The 20,008-nt window shown below is 43.0% G+C and overlaps 1 protein-coding gene across 5 annotated transcripts in view; it reads right to left on the bottom strand.

The window, feature by feature from the left end:
- Positions 1-20,008, bottom strand: part of RANGAP1 (Ran GTPase activating protein 1) — a 388,853-nt gene that overhangs the window by 206,276 nt on the left and 162,569 nt on the right. The window lies entirely within an intron of this gene.

Here is a 20,008-nt window from a genome sequence, read left to right as displayed (position 1 = left end):
AAAAAAAAAAATTGTGGGGGGGACTGGAACTGCGCTTTAAACATGAAATCAGTAAATCCTGGTGCACACTAATTTTTTTTTCCCTTTCAACTCAAGTGCCTTACATACAGGTCGAACGTCGGCCAGTTTTTATTGAACCAGCTGATGTCGGACAGCATTCGGCCTGCGTGCATGGGGCTTAAAATGTTTGTACTTACTGTAAAATAAAATTCTCTATATTAATTGAGGGACCCAGCTTTTTTTTCATGGCAACAAAAAAGTAGGGCTGAAATTAATGATTATTTTCATAATCAATTCGGCCTACTATTGTTTTTTGTTTTAATTAATTGGATAAAAACCTCAAAAAAGTGTGGTGTATAACTTTGTTATTATGTAAACTGTAAAAATGACAATTTATTCTTGAATACCTATATGCAGTGGTAATTTGAGAACAACAGAAGATATACATATATATTTATTTATTACACACACACACAGTTAGGCCCATATATATTTGGACACAGGCACAATTTTAGTTTTTTTCCAGGTATTTACCAGAACATATTCAAGCTATAGCCATCTAATGAATATGGGCTGAAAGTGAAACTCTCAGGTTTAATTTGTGGGTATGTACATACAAATTGGAGGAAGGATTTAGGAATTACAGCTCTTAAGCATAGCCAGCCCCCTTTTTTAAGGGACCAAAAATAATTGGACAATTGAATCAAAAGCGGTTTCATGGCCAGGTTTGGGCCAATCCTTTGTTATTTATTCATCAATTAACCACTTAAGGACCGGAAGGATTTACCTCCTTAATGACCAGGCCATTTTTTGCACTGCCGTGCACTGTGTCGCTTTAACTGACAATTGCGCGGTCGTGCGACATTGAACCTAAACAAAATTTTTGTCCTTTTTTTCCCACAAATAGAGCTTTCTTTTGGTGGTATTTGATCACCTCTGCAGTTTTGTTTGTGCTATAAACAAAAAAAGAGCGACAATTTTGAAAAAAAAAACAAAAAAAAACAAACAAAAACAATATTTTTTGCTATAATAAATATCCCCCCCAAAAAACTGATTTATTCCTCACATATTTTTGGTAAAAAAAAAAAAAAAAGTCGCAATAAGCGTATATTGATTGGTTTGCGCAAAACTTATAGCGTCTACAAAATAGGGGATGGATTCATGGCATTTTTATTATTATTTTTTTTTTACTAGTAATGGCGGTGATCAGTGTTTTTTAGTGACGTTGCGGTGGACGAAGCAGACATTTTTTTGGGACCAGTGACATTTATACAGCGATCAGTGCTATAAAAATGCACTGATTACTGTATTAATGACACTGGCAGGGAAGGGGTTAACACTAGTGGTGATCAAGGGGTTAAATGTGTTCCCTGGGAGGTGTTTCTATGGAGGGAGTGTACTGACTGGAGGAGAAGAGAGATCGTTGTTCCTGATCACTAGGAACAGACGAACTCTACTACCTACTCTCCTGTCAGAACGGGGATCTGTTTGTTTACATTGACAGTTCCCCGTCCTGGCTCTCTGTGGAGCGATCATGGGTGGCTGGCAGACACCGGCGTCATGCGCGCCCCCACTGTATCTATTGCACGAACCGACGCACAGCTTCGGCGATTCGCGCAATAGAGCCAACCTACCGCAGTATTCCTTCCATCTCAGCCCTGTTCATCTATTGATGTGATGGGCTGTGAATCCTTAACAGATCAGGTGGGTTCTAAAACCCCTGGCAAAAATTATGGAATCACCAGTCCCTGAGGATGTTCCTTCAGTTGTTTATTGTTGTAGAAAAAAAGCAGATCACAGACATGGCCAAAAACTAAAGGCATTTCAAATGGCAACTTTCTGGATTTGAGAAACACTAAGGGCTCTTTCACATGAGGCGGATCACTGATGATCCGCCCCGTGAATATCCACTTGCTCAGCGGGGATCGCTCCGCCGATCCCCGCTGAGCAGGAAAATGACAGGTCCGTCGCTGCACACTATGGGGGATCGGGTGATGACGGACAGTAGAGTCCGTCGTCACCCGATCCGATCACGGATGGAAAAGTAGGTTTTTCCTCCGTTACACTTTTTCAGATCGGAGCGGGTCGGATGTCAACGGACATGTCACCGCTGACATCCGACACTCCATAGATGTCTATGGAGGGTCCGTTCAGGTCCGCCTAAAAAACTGACAGGTGGACCTGAACGGACAGTCTGTGTGAAAGAGGCCTAAAAGAAATCAAGAAAAATAATTGTGGTGGCCAGTAACAGTTAGATTTATAGAACAAGCACAGGGAATAAATTATGGAATCACTCAACTCTGAGGAAAAAATTATGGAATCATGAAAAACAAACCAACAAAATAACACTCCAACACATCACTAGTACTTTGTTGCACCACCTCTGGCTTTTAGGCCCCTTTCACACGGACGGATAGAATGGTGCTTTTAGCTGCGGATTTTCTAATTTTCTACCGCAGCTAAAAGCACACAATGCTTTCCTATGGCCCCATTCACACACTGTATTTAGCTGTGAATTAGATACATGCAGTTCTGTGCGAATAGCAAAAATAGAATTGACTGCGTCCAGGAGCGATTTAGCGCAGCTATCCGCACATAACCGCAGGTAATCGCAGTGCACTGTGTCAGCTGCGGATAACAGTGCCGAGCTGCTCATCGGGAAAGGAAAAATGATTTTCCTTTCCCAATGAGCGACAAGCATAGGGATCCGACTCGGATCCCCGCCAATGCCCGACACTGTTTGGTATGAATCTTGAGGGGGAACTCCACGCCAAATTTTAAATAAAAAAATGGCGTGGGTTCCCCCCAGGGGCATACCAGGCCCTTCGGTCTGGTATGGATTTTAAGAGGAACCCCTATGCCGAAAAAACGGCGTGGGGTCCCCCCCAGAATCCATACCAGACCCTTATCCGAGCACGCAGCCCGGTCGGTCAGGAAAGGGAGTGGGGACGGGCGAGCGCCCCCCCCCCCCTCCTGAGCCGTACCAGGCCGCATGCCCTCAACATGGGGGGTGGGTGCTTTTGGGGAGGGGGCGCCCTGCGGCCCCCCACCCCAAAGCACCTTGTCCCCATGTTGATGAGGACAAGGGCCTCTTCCCGACAACCCTGGCCGTTGGTTGTCGGGGTCTGCGGACGGAGGGCTTATCGGAATCCGGGAGACCCCTTTAATAGGGGGGCCCCCAGATCCCGACCCCCACCCTATGTGAATGAGTATGGGGTACATGGTACCCCTACCCATTCACCTAGGGAAAAAGTGTCAATAAAAAAAACACTACACAGATTTTTAAAGTAATTTATTAGACAGCTCTGGGGGTCTTCTTCCGGCTTCGGGGGTCCTCTTCCGGCTTCGGGGGTCTCTCCGCGCTCTCCGGGTCTTCTGCCGGGCTCCTCCGCTATCTTCTGCTCTTTTGCTAGCGGAGGAGCCCGGTCTGCTGCCTTCTGCCCTCTTCTTTTCTTCTGATGTTGACACAACGCTCTCTCCGGCTCTCCGCTCTGACTTATAGAGGCGGTGACCCCGCCCCCTTATGCCGTCACAGTCCCTGGGCATGCTGGGACTGTGACGTTTTAGGGGGCCTGGTCAGTGATGACCAGGCCCCCTAAAACGTCACAGTCCCAGCATGCCCAGGGACTGTGACGGCATAAGGGGGCGGGGTCACCGCCTATATAAGTCAGAGCGGAGCGCCCAGAGTGCATTCCAGCCGGAGAGAGCGTCGTGTCAACATCAGAAGAAAAGAAGAGGGAAGAGCCCGGCAGAAGACCCAGAGAGCGCAGAGAAGAACCGGAGAGACCCCCGAAGTTGGAAGAAGACCCCCGAAGTTGGAAGAAGACCCACGAAGTCGGAAGAAGACCCCCGAAGTCGGAAGAAGACCCCCGAAGTCGGAAGAGGACCCCCGAAGTCGGAAGAAGACCCCCGAAGCCAGAAGAAGACCCCCGAAGCCAGAAGAAGACCCCCGAAGCCGGAAGAAGACCCCCGAAGCCGGAAGACCCCCGAAGCCAGAAGAAGACCCCCGAAGCTGTCTAATAAATTACTCTAAAAATCTGTGTAGTGTTTTTTTTATTGACACTTTTTCCCTAGGTGAATGGGTATGGGTACCATGTACCCCATACTCATTCACATAGGGTGGGGAGGCCAGGATCTGGGGGCCCCCTTATTAAAGGGGGCTCCCGGATTCTGATAAGCCCCCCGCCCGCAGACCCTGACAACCAACGGCCAGGGTTGTCGGGAAGAGGCCCTTGTCCTCATCAACATGGGGACAAGGTGCTTTGGGGTCGGGGGGCCGCAGGGCGCCCCATGTTGAGGGCATGCGGCCTGGTATGGCTCAGGAGGGGGGGGCGTTCGCCCGTCCCCACCCCCTTTCCTGACCGACCGGGCTGCGTGCTCGGATAAGGGTCTGGTATGGATCTAGGGGGGGACCCCACGCTGTTTTTTCGGCGTAGGGGTTCCTCTTAAAATCCATACCAGACCGAAGGGCCTGGTATGCCCCTGTGGGGGGAACCCACGCCATTTTTTTATTTAAAATTTGGCGTGGAGTTCCCCCTCAAGATTCATACCAAACAGTGCGAGTCGGCACCCCGTCGGGTTGCCATGGAAATGGCAAACCGCAGCCAAACGCGACCGCAGCTAATCGCACTGTGCAAATGCAGCTGATTGCAGTGCCTGGAGTCTTGAACTCCACAAGAAAAAAACATGCTTTTAACTGCGGCAGAATAGCCGTCCGTGTGAAAGGCGCCTTATAACTGCTTGCAGTCTCTGAGGCATTGACTTAATGAGTGATAAACAGTACTCTTCATCAATCTGGCTCCAGCCTTCTCTGATTCCTGTTGCCAAATCTTTGCAGGTTGGAGCCTTGTCATGGACCATTCTCTTTAACTTCCACCACAGATTTTCAATTGTATTGAGATCCGGACTGTTTGCAGGCCATGACATTGATCTTATGTGTCTTTCTTCAAGGAATTTTTTCACAGTTTTTGCTCTATGGCAAGATGCATTATCATCTTGATAAATGATTTCATCATTCCCAAACATCCTTTCAATAGATGGGATAAGAAATGTGTCCAAAATTTCAATGTAAACTTGTGCATTTATTGAAGATTTAATGACAGCCATCTCCCCAGTGCCTTTACCTGACATGCAGCCCCATATCATAATTGACTAGGGCTGAAACAACTAATCCATTAATCGACAACTAATCGATTATGAAATTAATCGATTGCTATTTTCATAATCGATTAATCGACCAGTAACATAATGGGGTTAAAAAAACGAAAATAAGCCCTATATAGTACAAAAAGAGCAAATAATCGCTACTGTAAATATTACTTTCACAGTTCTACAGTAAAAAAAAAAAAAACCCTTACAGTAGTGATTATCTGTTTTTCTTTGTACTATAAAGGGCTAATTTTAGTTTTTTTAACCCCATTAAGTTACTAGACGTCTTAGACCTGGTTCACTTATATGTGTTTAGTGCTTTTTGCAGAAACGCACTACAGTCCATTTACATGGTTTCCTATGGGGACTCGTTCACATCTATGCTTTTTTCATCCGCTGCGTATTTGGAAAGGGTCAGGGACTTTTTTTTAATGCAAAACTGTGCTTTTTATGGTTCAATATACTGCAATGGAAAAGCTGCAGAAAAGCATGTAATTATTGCAGCAGTTTTTGTTTTTTTAATCTTCCCAACAACAAATTGGCCAAAAATAAATGCAAAAACGCAAATTGCAGCACAATCACGTGCACAAAAGTCAAAACGCACAGCAAAAAGCACTGCAGAAACAGATCAAAAGCAAACTGCATAGGTGTGTATCGAGCCTTATGCTGGCCACACCGTTTAATTTTTAGACAAAATATTCAGACGAGATTATTCGGACGAAAAATCTTTGTACATTCGCTGAATGAAAGAATGTTGTTTGAAATTTTCACTTGGTTTTTAACATTCTGTTTTTAAAATGAATGTAATTTCTGAACGAAAACCACATACACGATCTGAAAATTCCTTTGATCAAGAAGTTTGCTTTTTCAAAATTTTTCCGTCACTGTGGTTGAAAATGAACGTCGATTTGACCCCACTAACGATTAGAAAATCAAACGATCGTTCTTAAAATAACATTTTTTTTTTTTGAAGGAAGACATTGTTTGTTGAATAAAAAAATTTGATCTCGGAGTCTGATGATATTTACCAGATTCACATTTTAATAGTATATACAGTAAATATCTCCTCTAATAGTATATACAGTATATATCTCTTCTGTCTGTTATTCTCAGAGTGGATTAGATATTTTGCTCCCTAACTATATAGTTGGTTATTTATACAGTATTTACCACTGCATAGAGATATACAAGAATAGCCTTTTTTTTTTAAACTTTACATATTAACTAAATTATACACCACACTTTTTTTAAGATTATTAACCGATTAATCGATTAATCGAAACAGTAATCGGCCAACTAATCAATTATGGGAATAATCGTTAGTTGCAGCCCTATAATTGACTGTGGAAATTTGCATGTTTTCTTCAGACAGTCGTCTGCATAAATCTCATTGGAACGGTACCAAAAAGTTCCAGCATCATCACCTTGCCCAATGCAGATTCGAGATTCATCACTGAATATGACTTTCATCCAATCATCCACAGTCCACGACTGCCTTTCCTTAGCCCATTGTAACCTTGTTTTTTTGTGTTTAGGTGTTAGAGATGGCTTTCTTTTAGCTTTTCTGTATGTAAATCCAATTTCCTTTAGGCGGTTTCTTACAGTTCGGTCACAGATGTTGACTCCAGTTTCCTCCCATTTGTTCATTTGTTTTGTTGTACATTTTCTGTTTTCAAGGCATATTGCTTTAAGTTTTCTGTCTTGACGCTTTGATGTCTTCCTTGGTCTACCAGTATGCTTGCCTTTAACCACCTTCCCATGTTGTTTGTATTTGGTGCATGTTTTAGACACAGCCGACTGTGAACAACCAACATCTTGTGCAACACTGCGTGATGATTTACCTTCTTTAAGGAGTTTGATAATCCTCTCCTGTTTTTCAATTGACATCTCTGGTGTTGGAGCCATGCTTCATGTCAGTCCACTTGTTGCAACAGCTCTCCAAGGTGTGATCACTCCTTTTTACCTACATACTAACAAGCAGATTTAATCTGATGCAGGTGTTAGTGTTTGTAATGAAAATTTACAGGGTGATTCCATATTTTTTTCCTCAGAACTGAGTGATTCCATAATTTATTCCCTGTGCTTGTTCTATAAATCTAACTGTTACTGGCCACCACAATTATTTTTCTTGATTTCTTTTAGTGTTTCTTAAAGCCAGAAAGTTGCCATTTGAAATGCCTTTAGTTATATTTTGTTATATTGCAGCCATTTGCTAAAATCATTTAAGTTCATTTTTTTTCCTCATTAATGTACACGCAACACCCCATATTGACAGAAAAACACAGAATTGTTGACATTTTTGCAGATTTATTAAAAAAAAAACTGAAATATCATATGGTCCTAAGTATTCAAACCCTTTGCTGTGACACTCATATATTTAACTTAGGTGCTGTCCATTTCTTCTGATCATCCTTGAGATGGTTCTACACCTTCATTTGAGTCCAGCTGTGTTTGATTATACTGATTGGACTTGATTAGAAAAGCCACACACCTGTCTATATAAGACCTTACAGCTCACAGTGCATGTCAGAGCAAATGAGAATCATGAGGTCAAAGGAACTGCCTGAAGAGCTTAGAGACAGAATTGTGGCAAGGCCACAGATCTGGCCAAGGTTACAAAAAACATTTCTGCTGCACTTAAGGTTCCTAAGAGCACAGTGGCCTACATAATCCTTAAATGGAAGACGTTTGGGACGACCAGAACCCTTCCTAGAGCTGGCCATCCAGCCAAACTGAGCTATCGGGAGAGAAGAGCCTTGGTGAGAGAGGTAAAGAAGAACCCAAAGAACACTGTGGCGGAGCTCCAGAGATGCAGTCGGAAGATGGGAGAAAGTTGTAGAAAGTCAACCATCACTGCAGCCCTCCACCAGTCGGGGCTTTATGGCAGAGTGGCCCGACGGAAGACTATCCTCAATGCAAGACACATGAAATCCTGCATGGAGTTTGCTAAAAAACACCTGAAGGACTCAAAGATGGTGAGAAATAAGATTCTCTGGTCTGATGAAACCAAGATAGAACTTTTTGACCTTAATTCTAAGTGGTATGTGTGGAAAAAAGCAGGCACTGCTCATCACCTGTCCAATACAGTCCCAACAGTGAAGCATGGTGGTGGCAGCATCATGCTGTGGGGGTGTTTTTCAGCTGCAGGGACAGGACGACAGATTGCAATCGAGGGAAAGATGAATGCGGCCAAGTACAGGGATATCCTGAACGAAAACCTTCTCCAGAGTGCTCAGGACCTCAGACTGGGCCGAAGGTTTACCTTCCAACAAGACAATGACCCTAAGCACACAGCTAAAATAACGAAGGAGTGGCTTCACAACAACCCTGTGACTGTTCTTGAACGGCCCAGCAAGAGCCCTGACTTAAACCCAATTGAGCATCTCCGGAGAGACCTAAAAATGGCTGTCCACCTACGTTTACCATCCAACCAGACAGAACTGGAGAGGATCTGTAAGGAGGAATGGCAGAGGATCCCCAAATCCAGGTGTGAAAAATGTGTTGCATCTTTCCCATAAAGACTCATGGCTGTATTAGATCAAAAGGGCGCTTTTACTAAAAACTAAAATTAGTATTAAAATACTAATTACTAAGTCTGAATACTTAAGACCATGTGATATTTCAGTTTTTCTTTTTTAATAAATCTGCAAAAATGTCAACAATTCTGTGTTTTTCTGTCAATATGGGGTGCTGTGTGTACATTAATGAGGAAAAAAAATTGAACTTAAATGATTTTAGCAAATGGCTGCAATATAACAAAGACTGAAAAATTTAAGGGGGTCTGAATACTTTCCGTTCCCACTGTATGTAGCAGAATACATATTGGCCTAAACTGATGAAGAAATTTGATTTTTTTTTTTTTTTAATTTTTAAAAGAAAGTAAATAATGTTTTTTTTTTTTTGTTTTTTGTTTTTTTTTCAAAATTGTCAGTCTTTTTTGTTTATAGCGCAAAAAATAAAAACCGCAGAGGTGATCAAATACCACCAAAAGAAAGCTCTATTTGTGGGGGGAAAAAAGGACACAAAATTTTGTTCGGTTACAGCATTGCATGACTGCGCAATTGTCAGTTAAACGCAATGCCATATCTCAAAATATGGCCTGGTCAGGATGGGGGCAAAACCTTCTGGAGCTGAAGTGGTTAAAGGATCAGGATATTTTTTTTTCCCCCAGAAGATGACATGACTGTATTTGAATAAATGTAGATTATTGTACATACCGTTAAAAAATAAGAAATCACCTGAAAATAAGCCCTAGTGTGTTTTTTGTAGCCAAAATTAGTATAATACTATTTTATGGGAAACACGGTAGTGAGTCAGGTTGAAAAAAGACACAAGTCCATCTAGTTAAAAAACAAAAAAAACAATCCCATATACACAATCCTATTCCCACAGTTGAAACAGAGGAAGGGAAAAAAAAACCCAGCAAAACATAATCCATTTTGCTACAGCAGGGGAAAAAAAATTCTTCCCGATTCCCTGAGAGGCAATAAGATATTCTCTGGATCAACCTTACCTATAAATGTTAGTACCCAGTTAGATTATGTACACCTAGCAAAGAACCCAGGCCTTTTTAAAGCAATCTACTGAGCTGGCCAGAACCACCTCTGGAGGGAGTCTATTTCACATTTTCACAGCTCTTACTGTGAAGAAACCTTTCAGCATTTAGAGATGGAATCTCTTTTCCTCTAGATGTAAAGAGTGCCCCCTTGTCCTCTGTGATGACCTTAAGGTGAATAACTCAACACCAAGTTCGCTATATGGACCCCTTCTGTATTTGTACATGTTGATCATATTCCCCCCTTAATCTCCTCAAAAGAGAATAAATTTAGTTCCTCTAATCTCTCTTCTCAGCTGAGCTCCTCCATGCCTGTTATCAGTTTGGTTGCCCTTCTCTGCACTTTCTCCAGTTGCCCGATATCCTTTTTGAGAACTGGTGCCCAAAACTGAACTGCATATTCTAGATGAAGTCTTACCAATTATTTGTACAGGTGAAAAATTATATCTCTCTCTCTGGCGTTCATGCCTCTCAACACAAGAAAGGACTTTGCTCACTTTGGAAACCGCAGCTTGGCATTGCATGCCATTGTAAGCTTATGATTTACCAAAACCCCCAGATCCTTTTCCACTATGGATTCCCCCAGTTGTACGCCCCCTAGTCAGAGTTGCCAACCTACGAGATTGAAGTTTACTGAACATGACACCCAAAATTTACTGGCATAGCCACTTTTTTACGAACACAAAAAATACATGCAGTTTTAAGTGCAAATTTCAGTATTTAGGCTACAAACAGGTACAATATACAACTAGGAATGTGACTTAACGGTATATATTAAGGCAAAAACTTTTTTCTTATTTTATAATAAGCAAGTAGCTCAGGGACAGGACTCAGGAGGACAAGAAATTAGAATGGGCAGGCACAAACACATGAAATTGATTCTCCCAGTGACACTGACAGCAGTGTGCAGCAGCATAGATGATGATACCTCACTGACATGTCCCCTCCTTAGTCACAGTCACAGTCTCTCTCAATGCCAAGTGCTCCCTTCAGTCCACTACAGACCAAACAACCAAACAACACTGACAGTCCTAATCTCGGCTTGCCTTGCTCCCGTCCTGAAGATGAGGCTCCAGCCGCTCAGTTCCCTGGCACCACACGACACATGCTCAGGCAACCCCTCCGCCAGACCTGCCCCCGCTGGCACCTCCCATACACACTGTAGCAGGCACTAGGATTATCTTGGGCGGCTCCGGACTAAAAGTGCATATGCGCAGTTCCAAGAAGAGAGTCACAGCTATATTATTTTTACTGGCAACCTATTTCTGTCACTGGCATTTACTGGCAGGAGAAAAGTGGCCGTGTTTTACTGGCTGCCAGTAAAAATACCGACGGTTGGCAACACTGCCCCTAGTATGTATGATGCATGCATATTCTCAGCCCCCAAATGCTGTAACCAAACAAAATTGTCATCCTTTTTTTCCCCATAAATAGAGCTTTCTTTTGGTATTATTTGATCACCTCTGTGGTTTTTATTTTTTACGCTATAAGCAAAAAAATAACGACAATTTAGGAGAAAAAAAAGCAATATTTTTTACTTTTTGCTATAAATAAATGTCCCCCAAAAATATATAAAAAAAATAAAATTTCTTCCTCACTTTAGGCCGATATGGAACCAGTGACAATTATACAGCCATCAGTGCTATAAAAATGCACCGATTACTGTATAAATGTCACTGGCAGGGAAGGGGTTAACTCTAGGGTACGATCAAGGGGTTAACTGTGTTCCCTGGGTGTGTTCTAACTGTGGGGGAATGGGACTGACTAGGAGGAGAGAGCGAGTTCATACTTAGAGACACAATCTGCCTCCTCTCCCCTGAGAGAACGGGGATCTGTCACAAGCGATCCCGGATGCTTGTGCCCGACCCCCCTAGTGGTCAAAAGGCGAATCGATGCAAAGCAACATCATTTTGCCCTCCCGTGCCATTCTGCAGCAGTAAACCTGCGGCGGCTGGTCAGGAACCGGTTAATACGTCGTACAAAATTCTTTGTTGGTAATGATCGCTTCAAGACGCCTCCTGTATGTAGAAACTAGTGTGCATTGCACATGTGTGATTTTGGCCCATTCTTCCACACAGTCTTCAAATCTTGAAAGTTCTGTGGGCCTCTTCTCTGAACTCTGATCTTTAGTTCTTTCCATAAATGTTCTACTGAATTCAAGTCAGGTGATTGGCTGGGCCATTCTAACAGCTTAATTTTCTTTCTTTGAAACCAATGGAGTTTCCTTGGCTTTCTGTTTGGTGTCATCGTCCTGCTGAAATGTCCATTCTTGTTTCATCTGCATCATCCTGGTAGATGGCAGTAGATTTTTATCAAGAATGTCTTCTTTGAAGCAATTGTACCAGCTAATTCCAGGTTTTTCTGAAGCTCTCCACAATTGGTCCTTGGCTCTTGGACAACTCTTCTGATAATTCTTTTCACTCCTGTCAGATATCTTGTGAGGAGCACCTGGTTTCGGTTTATGGTGAAATGATGTTCTTTTCACTGCCAGATTATGACCCAAACAGTGCTCACTGGAACATTCAGAAGTTTAGAAATCCTTCTGTAACCAATGTCATCAGTATTTTTGCAACAATAAAGTTGTGAAGGTCTAGAGAGAGCTCTTTGCTTTTACCCATCATGAGATGTTTCTTGTGTGACACCTTGGTAATGAGACACCTTTTTATAGGCCATCAGTTGAGACTGAACCAACTGATATTAAGTTGCACTGACAAGGGGTAAAATTGCTAATTACTAATAGATTTCAGCTGGTGTCTTAGCGTTTCATGCCTTTTTGCACCTTCCTTTATGTGTTCAATACTTTTTCCCTGTGTCATTCCATTTTATTAGACAGAACATAATTTCTTTGGTTTCTTTGTATGTATGGATTGCATGGGTTGTTACTAACATATGGTGAACATTTCATATCAATAGCACCTTTAGAAATATATTTACCCAGAAAAATGGTGATGTGTTTAATATTTATTTTACCTGCTGTGTGTATAATAAATTATATTATATATACACATACACACATACACACACACACACTATTAGAGGTTTAATATAGTACATATCATCAGACTTCGAGATCAAAATTTTTATTCAAATAATAAATAAAAATAAAGACCTAAAAGACTAAATTGCAGATTTTCGGACAGGACTGTAATATAATATTATGCACGAGTCCCTTATCGGCAGGTAGCTTGATACAAGCTGCCTGCGCTCACTAATGCCGCGTACACATGGGCGGACTTTTCGACCGGACTGGTCCAATGGACTTTCGACAGACTTTTGAACGAACGGACTTGTCTACACACGATCACACCAAAGTCCAACGGATTTGTACGTGATGACGTATGACCGGACTAAAATAAGGAAGTTGATAGCCAGTAGCCAATAGCTGCCCTAGCGTGAGTTTTTTGTCCGTCGGACTAGCATATAGACGAGTGGATTATTCGACCGGACTCGAGTCCGTCGGAAAGATTTGAAGTATGTTTCAAATCTAAAGACAGTCAGATTTTCGACTGGAAAAGTCCGCTGAAGGTCCGATGAAGCCCACACACGATCGGACTGTCCGTCGGACCAGTCCGGTCGAAAAGTCCGCGGCATAAGACATTTAGTAGCAGCAGCATGCTTTTTGTATCACCGGTCATGATGGTGTTAAAAAAACAAAAAATGAGCCCGGCGGTCGCGATCATTGCCGGGCTCCTGCGATCGCTCGGGGCACACCGAGAACTGGGATCTGTGTGTGTAAACACACAGTTTCCGGTTCTCTGAGGGGAGAACAGACAGTTTGTCTGTTCATACAGAGTATGAAGAGCGATCTGTCATCTCCCCTGCACAGTCCCATCCCCCCTTCAGTTAAAGCACACACTAGGACACACTTAACACCTTCACTGCCCCCTATACGCTTATTGCGATTTTTTTTTTTTACCAAAAATATATAGAAGAATACATATTGGCCTAAACTGAGGAAAACAATGTTTTTTTTATATATTTTTGGGGGATATTTACTATAGCAAAAAGTACAAAATATTGCGTTTTTTTCAAATTGTCGTTTTTTTTTTGTCAATATGGGGTGCTGTGTGTACATTAATGAGGAAAAAAAATTGAACTTAAATGATTTTAGCAAATGGCTGCAATATAACAAAGACTGAAAAATTTAAGGGGGTCTGAATACTTTCCGTTCCCACTGTATGTAGCAGAATACATATTGGCCTAAACTGATGAAGAAATTTGATTTTTTTTTTTTTTTAATTTTTAAAAGAAAGTAAATAATGTTTTTTTTGTTTTTTTTTCAAAATTGTCAGTCTTTTTTGTTTATATCGCAAAAAATAAAAATCGCAGAGGCGATCAAATACCACCAACAGAAAGCTCTATTTGTGGGGAAAAAAGGACGTCAATTTTGTTTGGGAGCCACATCGCACGACCGTGCAATTGTCAGTTAAAGCGATGCAGTGCCGAATCGCAAAAAGTGCTCTAGTCTTGAAAAAAAAACAAAATATTTTTTACTTTCTGCTATAATAAATATGCATAAAAAAAAAAAAAAAAAAAAAAAAAAAAAAATCAAATTTCTTCATCAATTTAGGCCAATATGTATTCTGCTACATATTTTTGGTAAAAAATCCCAATAAGCGTATATTGATTGGTCTGCGCAAAAGTTATATCGTCTACAAAATAGGGGATATTGTTATGGCATTTTTTTTTTTTTTTTTTTTTTTACTTGTAATGGCAGTAATCAGCGATTTTTAGTGGAACTGCGACATTGCAGATGACAGATTGGACACCTAGCTAACATTTTTTGGGGAACCAGTGACATTATTGCAGTGATCAGTGCTAAAAATATTCACCAACATTGTATAAATGACACTGGCAGGGAAGGGGCCAACATCAGGGGTGATAAAAGGGTTAACGGCTCACTGCATGGACACTCTGAACCATGTTCCCGATTAGCAGGAACACTAGATCAGAGTGTCCATGCCTGAGAGATGGCGGTCTGCTTGTTTACATCGGCAGACCGCCGTTCTGTCTCTGCGGGGAGCACGCACCCCCTGCTCGCCCACGGAGTAGATGCGAGTGCCCGGCATTCGCGATCACCGCCGTGCTCCCGCGATCGCTCGGGGCACACGGAGAATCGGGACCTGTGTGTGTAAACACACAGTTTCCGGTTCTCTGAGGGGAGGACAGACTGTCTGTTCATACAGAGTATGAACAGCGATCTGTCATCTCCCCTGCACAGCCCCACCCCCCCTTAAGTTAGAACACACACTAGGACACACTTAACCCCTTCACTGCCCCCTAGTGGTTAAGTCCTTCACTGCCAGTGACATTTTTACAGTAATCAATGCAATTTTATAGCATTGATCGCTGTAAAAATGACAATGGCCCCAAAAATGTGTCAAAATTGTCCGACGTGTCCGCCATAATGTCGCAGTCCCGATAAAACTCGCAGATCGCCGCCATTACTAGTACAAAAAAAATTAATAATAAAAAAGCCATAAATCTATCCCCTATTTTGTAGATGCTATAACTTTTGCGCAAACCAATGAATATACGCTTATTGTGATTTTTTTTTACCAAAAATATATAGAAGAATACAGATCGGCCTAAACCGAGGAAAAACATTTTTTTTTATATATTTTTGGGGGATATTATACCAAAAAGTAAAAAATATTGCGTTTTTTTCAAAATTGTCGCTTTTTTTTTGTTTAAAATTAAAAAATTGATGTTCCCTTTTTTCCCACAATAGAGCTTTCTTTTGGTGGTATTCGATCACCTCTGCGTTTTTTTTTTTGCGCGATAAACAAAAAAAGGACAATTTTGAGAAAAGCAAAACAATATTTTACTTTCTACTATAATACATATGCAATAATAAAAAAAAAAAAAAAAAAAATCGAATTTCTTCACATCAGTTTAGGCCAATATCTATTCTGCTACATATTTTTGGTAAAAAAAAAATCCCAATAAGCGTATATTGATTGGTCTGCGCAAAAGTTATATCGTCTACAAAATAGGGGATATTGTTATGGCATTTTTTTTTTTTTTTTTTTTTACTTGAGATGGCGGTAATCAGCGATTTTTAGTGGAACTGCGACATTGCGGAGGACAGATTGGACACCTAGCTGACATTTTTTTGGGAACCAGTGACATTATTGCAGAGCTAAAAATATTCACCAACACTGTATAAATGACACTGGCAGGAATGGGGCTAACATCATGGGTGATCAAAGGGTTAACGGTGTTCCTGTTCCTGGGTTAACAGCTCACTACATGGACACTCTGAACCATGTTCCTGATTAACAGGAACACTAGATCAGAGTGTCCATGCCTGAGAGATGGCGGTCTGCTTGTTTACATTAGCAGACTGCCGTTCTGTCTCTGCGGGGAGTGATCGCGGGTGGAAACGCAATGTCCGCCAGGGGCCTGCTGATTGGCTCAGCGCCCCCCAGTGGCTACTGACAAAATCACATACAGGTATGGGATTTTCGCAATAGTCGCCTTGCCGCAGTATATGTGCGGCAGGCGGTCGGGAAGTGGTTAAGTAGCAGAGGGGGTTGTTAATTAATGGTGAAAGGAAAACAACAACACGTGCACTAGATGAGCAACAATGAGACAACCTTCAAAACAGAAATGGTTTTACAGGTGGAAGCCACTGACATTTTTTTTCCTACTCATCATTTCTGACTGTATTTCACTAGTTTGGTATGTGGCTGGGGTCAGTGTCACTACTGGTAGCATGAGGCGATACCTGGACCCTATAGAGTTTGCACAGGCAGTCCAACTCCTCCAGGATGGCACATCAATACGTGCAATTGACAGAAGATTTTCGGTGTCTCCCAGCACAGGTTCAAGAGCAGGAAGGAGATTCCAGGAGATAGGCACAGTTACTCTAGGAGAGCTGGACAGGGCCGTAGAAGGTCCTTAACCCATCAGCAGGACCAGTATCTGCCCCTTTGTGCAAGGAGGAACAGGATGAGTACTGCAAGAGACCTATAAAATGACCTCCAGCAGGCCACTGGTGTGAATGTCTCTGACCAATCAGATACAGACTTCATAAGGGTGATCGAGGGCCCAACATCCTCTAGTGGGACCTGTGCTCACTGCCTGGCACCATGGAGCTCGATTGGCATTTGCCATTGAACACCAGAATTGGCAGGGTTGCCACTAGCGCCCTGTGCTTTTTACAGATGAGAGCCGGTTCACCCTGAGCACGTGACAGACATGAAAGGGTCTGGAGAGGCCATGAAGAACATTGTGCTGCCTGTAAAGGTTCAGCATGACTGGTTTGGTGGTGGATCAGCGATGGTCTGGGGAGGGATATATCTATGGAGGGACACACAGACCTCTACAGGCTTGATAATGGCACCCTGACTGCCATTAGGTATCGAGATGAAATCCTGGGACCTGTTGCCAGACCCTACGCTGGTGCACGACAATGCCCGGCCTCATGTGGCAAGAGTATGCAGCCAGTTCCTGGAGGATGAAGGAATTGATACCATTGAATGGCCCCCATGCTTGCCTAACCTAAATCCAAGAAAATACCTCTGGGACATTATGTTTCGGTCCATCCGACGCCACCAGGTTGCACCTCAGTCTGTTCAGGAGCTCAGTGATGCCCTGGTCCAGATCTGGGAGGAAATACCCCAGGACACCATCCATCGTCTCATTGGGAGCATGCCCCGATGTTGTCGGGCATGCATACAAGCATATTGGGGGGCCATACAAACTACCATTTTGAGTTGCTGCAATAAAATTTCAGCAAAATGGACTAGCCTGCTGCATCATTTTTTCAGTTTGATTTTTGGGGTGCCTTTGAATACAGCCCTCTGTAAGTTGATAATTTTAAATTCCCATCAAATGATGTGGCATCATTTCGGTCATAACACATTGCCCAGTCCATATCAGTATAGATATATTCAGCATGATATTTTTCCCCATTGAGATCTGATGTGTTTTCAAAGTGTTCCTTTAATTTTTTTGAGCAGTGTATTTTCCCCCTTCCTAATTTTTTTTTTTTTGCATATTTGCAGGGTGAATAAAAATTGATTTTAACCACTTGCCAACCGCCTCACACAGATATACTACGGCAGAATGGCACGGGCAGGCAGAGTAACGTATGGGTACATTACACCCCTCCCGCAGGCGGGGGGCATGTTCGCGTCCCTCCCCCGGTGCCCAAGGCTGTCGGCATCGTTGCAGGAGAGATCCGTCCTGAGGGGGAGGCCACTGATTCATGGCCTCTCCCTCACGATCGCTCCTGACGAATGGGAAGCTTCCTCTGCTTCTGAAATGTAAAACAGAAGCAGAGGAAGTGATGTCATCTCTCCTCGTGGAGCCTTTTCGTTCCGGCTCCTGAGGAGAGAAGACATCAATGTGAGTTTGCACCAACAGCACACTAACACCAGTACACATAAGCACATAAATCACCCCCCACCCCCGCACCCCCTGTCACAGTGACACCAATAGCAGTTTTGATTTTTTTACTGATCACTGCATTGGTGTCATTTTGTGACTGTTATAAGCGTTAGGGAAATTAGTGGTAGGCCCCTTTAGGTCTAGGGTACCCCCCTAATAAAGGTTTAACCCCTTGATCATCCCCCAGTTAACCCTTTCACCCCCAGTCGCCAGTGTCACTAATCGATCATTTTTCTGATCGCCGTATAAGTGTCACAGGTGACGCTAGTTAGCCTGTTATTTAGGTTCACTGTCAGCATTTTATAGCCTCAGGTACCCCCATATACTACCTAATAAAGGTTTTAACCCCCCGATTGCCTCCTAGATAACACCTTTCACCCCATGTCACCAGTGATCACCGTATAAGTGTCACAGGTGATGCTAGGTAGCCAGTTAGTTATTTAGGTTCACCGTCAGCTTTTTATAGCGTCAGGTACCCCCATATACTACCTAATAAAGGTTTTAACCCCCTGATTGCCCCCTAGTTAACCCTTTCACCAGTGATCACCGTATAAGTGTTACGGGTGACGCTGGTTAGTTTGTTTTTTATACCCGCCGTTTATTACCCAATAAAGGTTTAACCCCCTGATCGCCCAGCGGGTGATATCAGTTAGGTTTTAGTGTCAGTCAGGGTCTGCGTCGCCCCATGCAGCGTCAGATTAGTGCCAGTACCGCTAACAACCACACACGCAGCATACACCTCCCTTAGTGGTATAGTGTCTGAACGGATCAATATCTGATCTGATCAGATTTATACTAGCGTCCACAGCAGTTTAGGGTTCCCAAAAACGCAGTGTTAGCGGGATCAGCCCAGATACCTGTTAGCACCTGCGTTTTGCCCCTCCGCTCAGCCCAGCCCACCCAAGTGCAGTATCGATCGATCACTGTCACTTACTAAACACATAACTGCAGCGTTCGCAGAGTCAGGCCTGATCCCTGCAATCGCTAACAGTTTTTTTGGCAGCGTTTGATACAGTTGCTGACAGCCTAGGAGCTTTTTTACCTGTGAGTCTCACTACTGTACCAGTAAATTTAAAGCCCAAAACGGCAAATCGAAGGTACAGTAGTGAAGAGGCCTACACGTTTCTGAGCATGACAGATAGTGAAGAGGAAGTCACTCATCTGTCAGATTCAGACTCAAAATACGATCCTGTAGACCACAGCGGCTCCATGACAGATAGTTCTGACGATGGAGTTGTGGTCCCTGCCAAGGTCAGGCGTACCAGACCTCGATCTTCTTCTGCTGTTGTTGAGGTGCAAGAACCGCAGGGCTCTCATATGGAGAAGAGAAGTACTAGTGCCACTCATCCTTCTGGTGAACTGGCAAGCACCAGCGGCCTAGTACACCCTGGTTGTACATCCAGCACTGCAGTATCACGTGGTGACGTGGCGAGTCCCATAAGTGTAGTTCAAGCTGGCGATGTAGCAAGCACAAGTAATGTCCCGCTGTCACCAAGAAGACAAAGACAGGCCCTGTCGTGCCCATAGTGTCCTTCCTGCAGAATTTGCCAATCCTAATTGGGAGCCCACCCCTTCTGCAGCACCCGTACTTCCCCCATTCACTGGCCAACCGAAATTCGAAATTCAGGTGGAAACAGTTGATTTTACGACACTTGATTTTTATTCACTGTTTTTCACGGAAGATCTCTATAGATCTATTGTGGACCAATTTGTATGCTGGTCAACTCATAGCTGCTAATCCCTCCCTTGCAAGTCCTCCCTTGCCAGAGATTGGAAACCAATTACGGTTTTCAAATTTAAGACCTTTCTAGGCCTATCCGTCGACATGGGCATAGTTAAAATGAGTACTTTGCGGTCATATTAGTCATCCGATCCAATTTACCATATGTCCCTGTTCTCTGCCTCCAT

This window comes from Aquarana catesbeiana, linkage group LG07, assembly GCF_042186555.1.
Source record: "Aquarana catesbeiana isolate 2022-GZ linkage group LG07, ASM4218655v1, whole genome shotgun sequence".
NCBI lineage: Eukaryota > Metazoa > Chordata > Amphibia > Anura > Ranidae > Aquarana > Aquarana catesbeiana.
The sequence above is the reverse complement of the archived record's forward strand: the minus strand, read 5'-3'. Positions and strand labels throughout refer to the sequence as shown.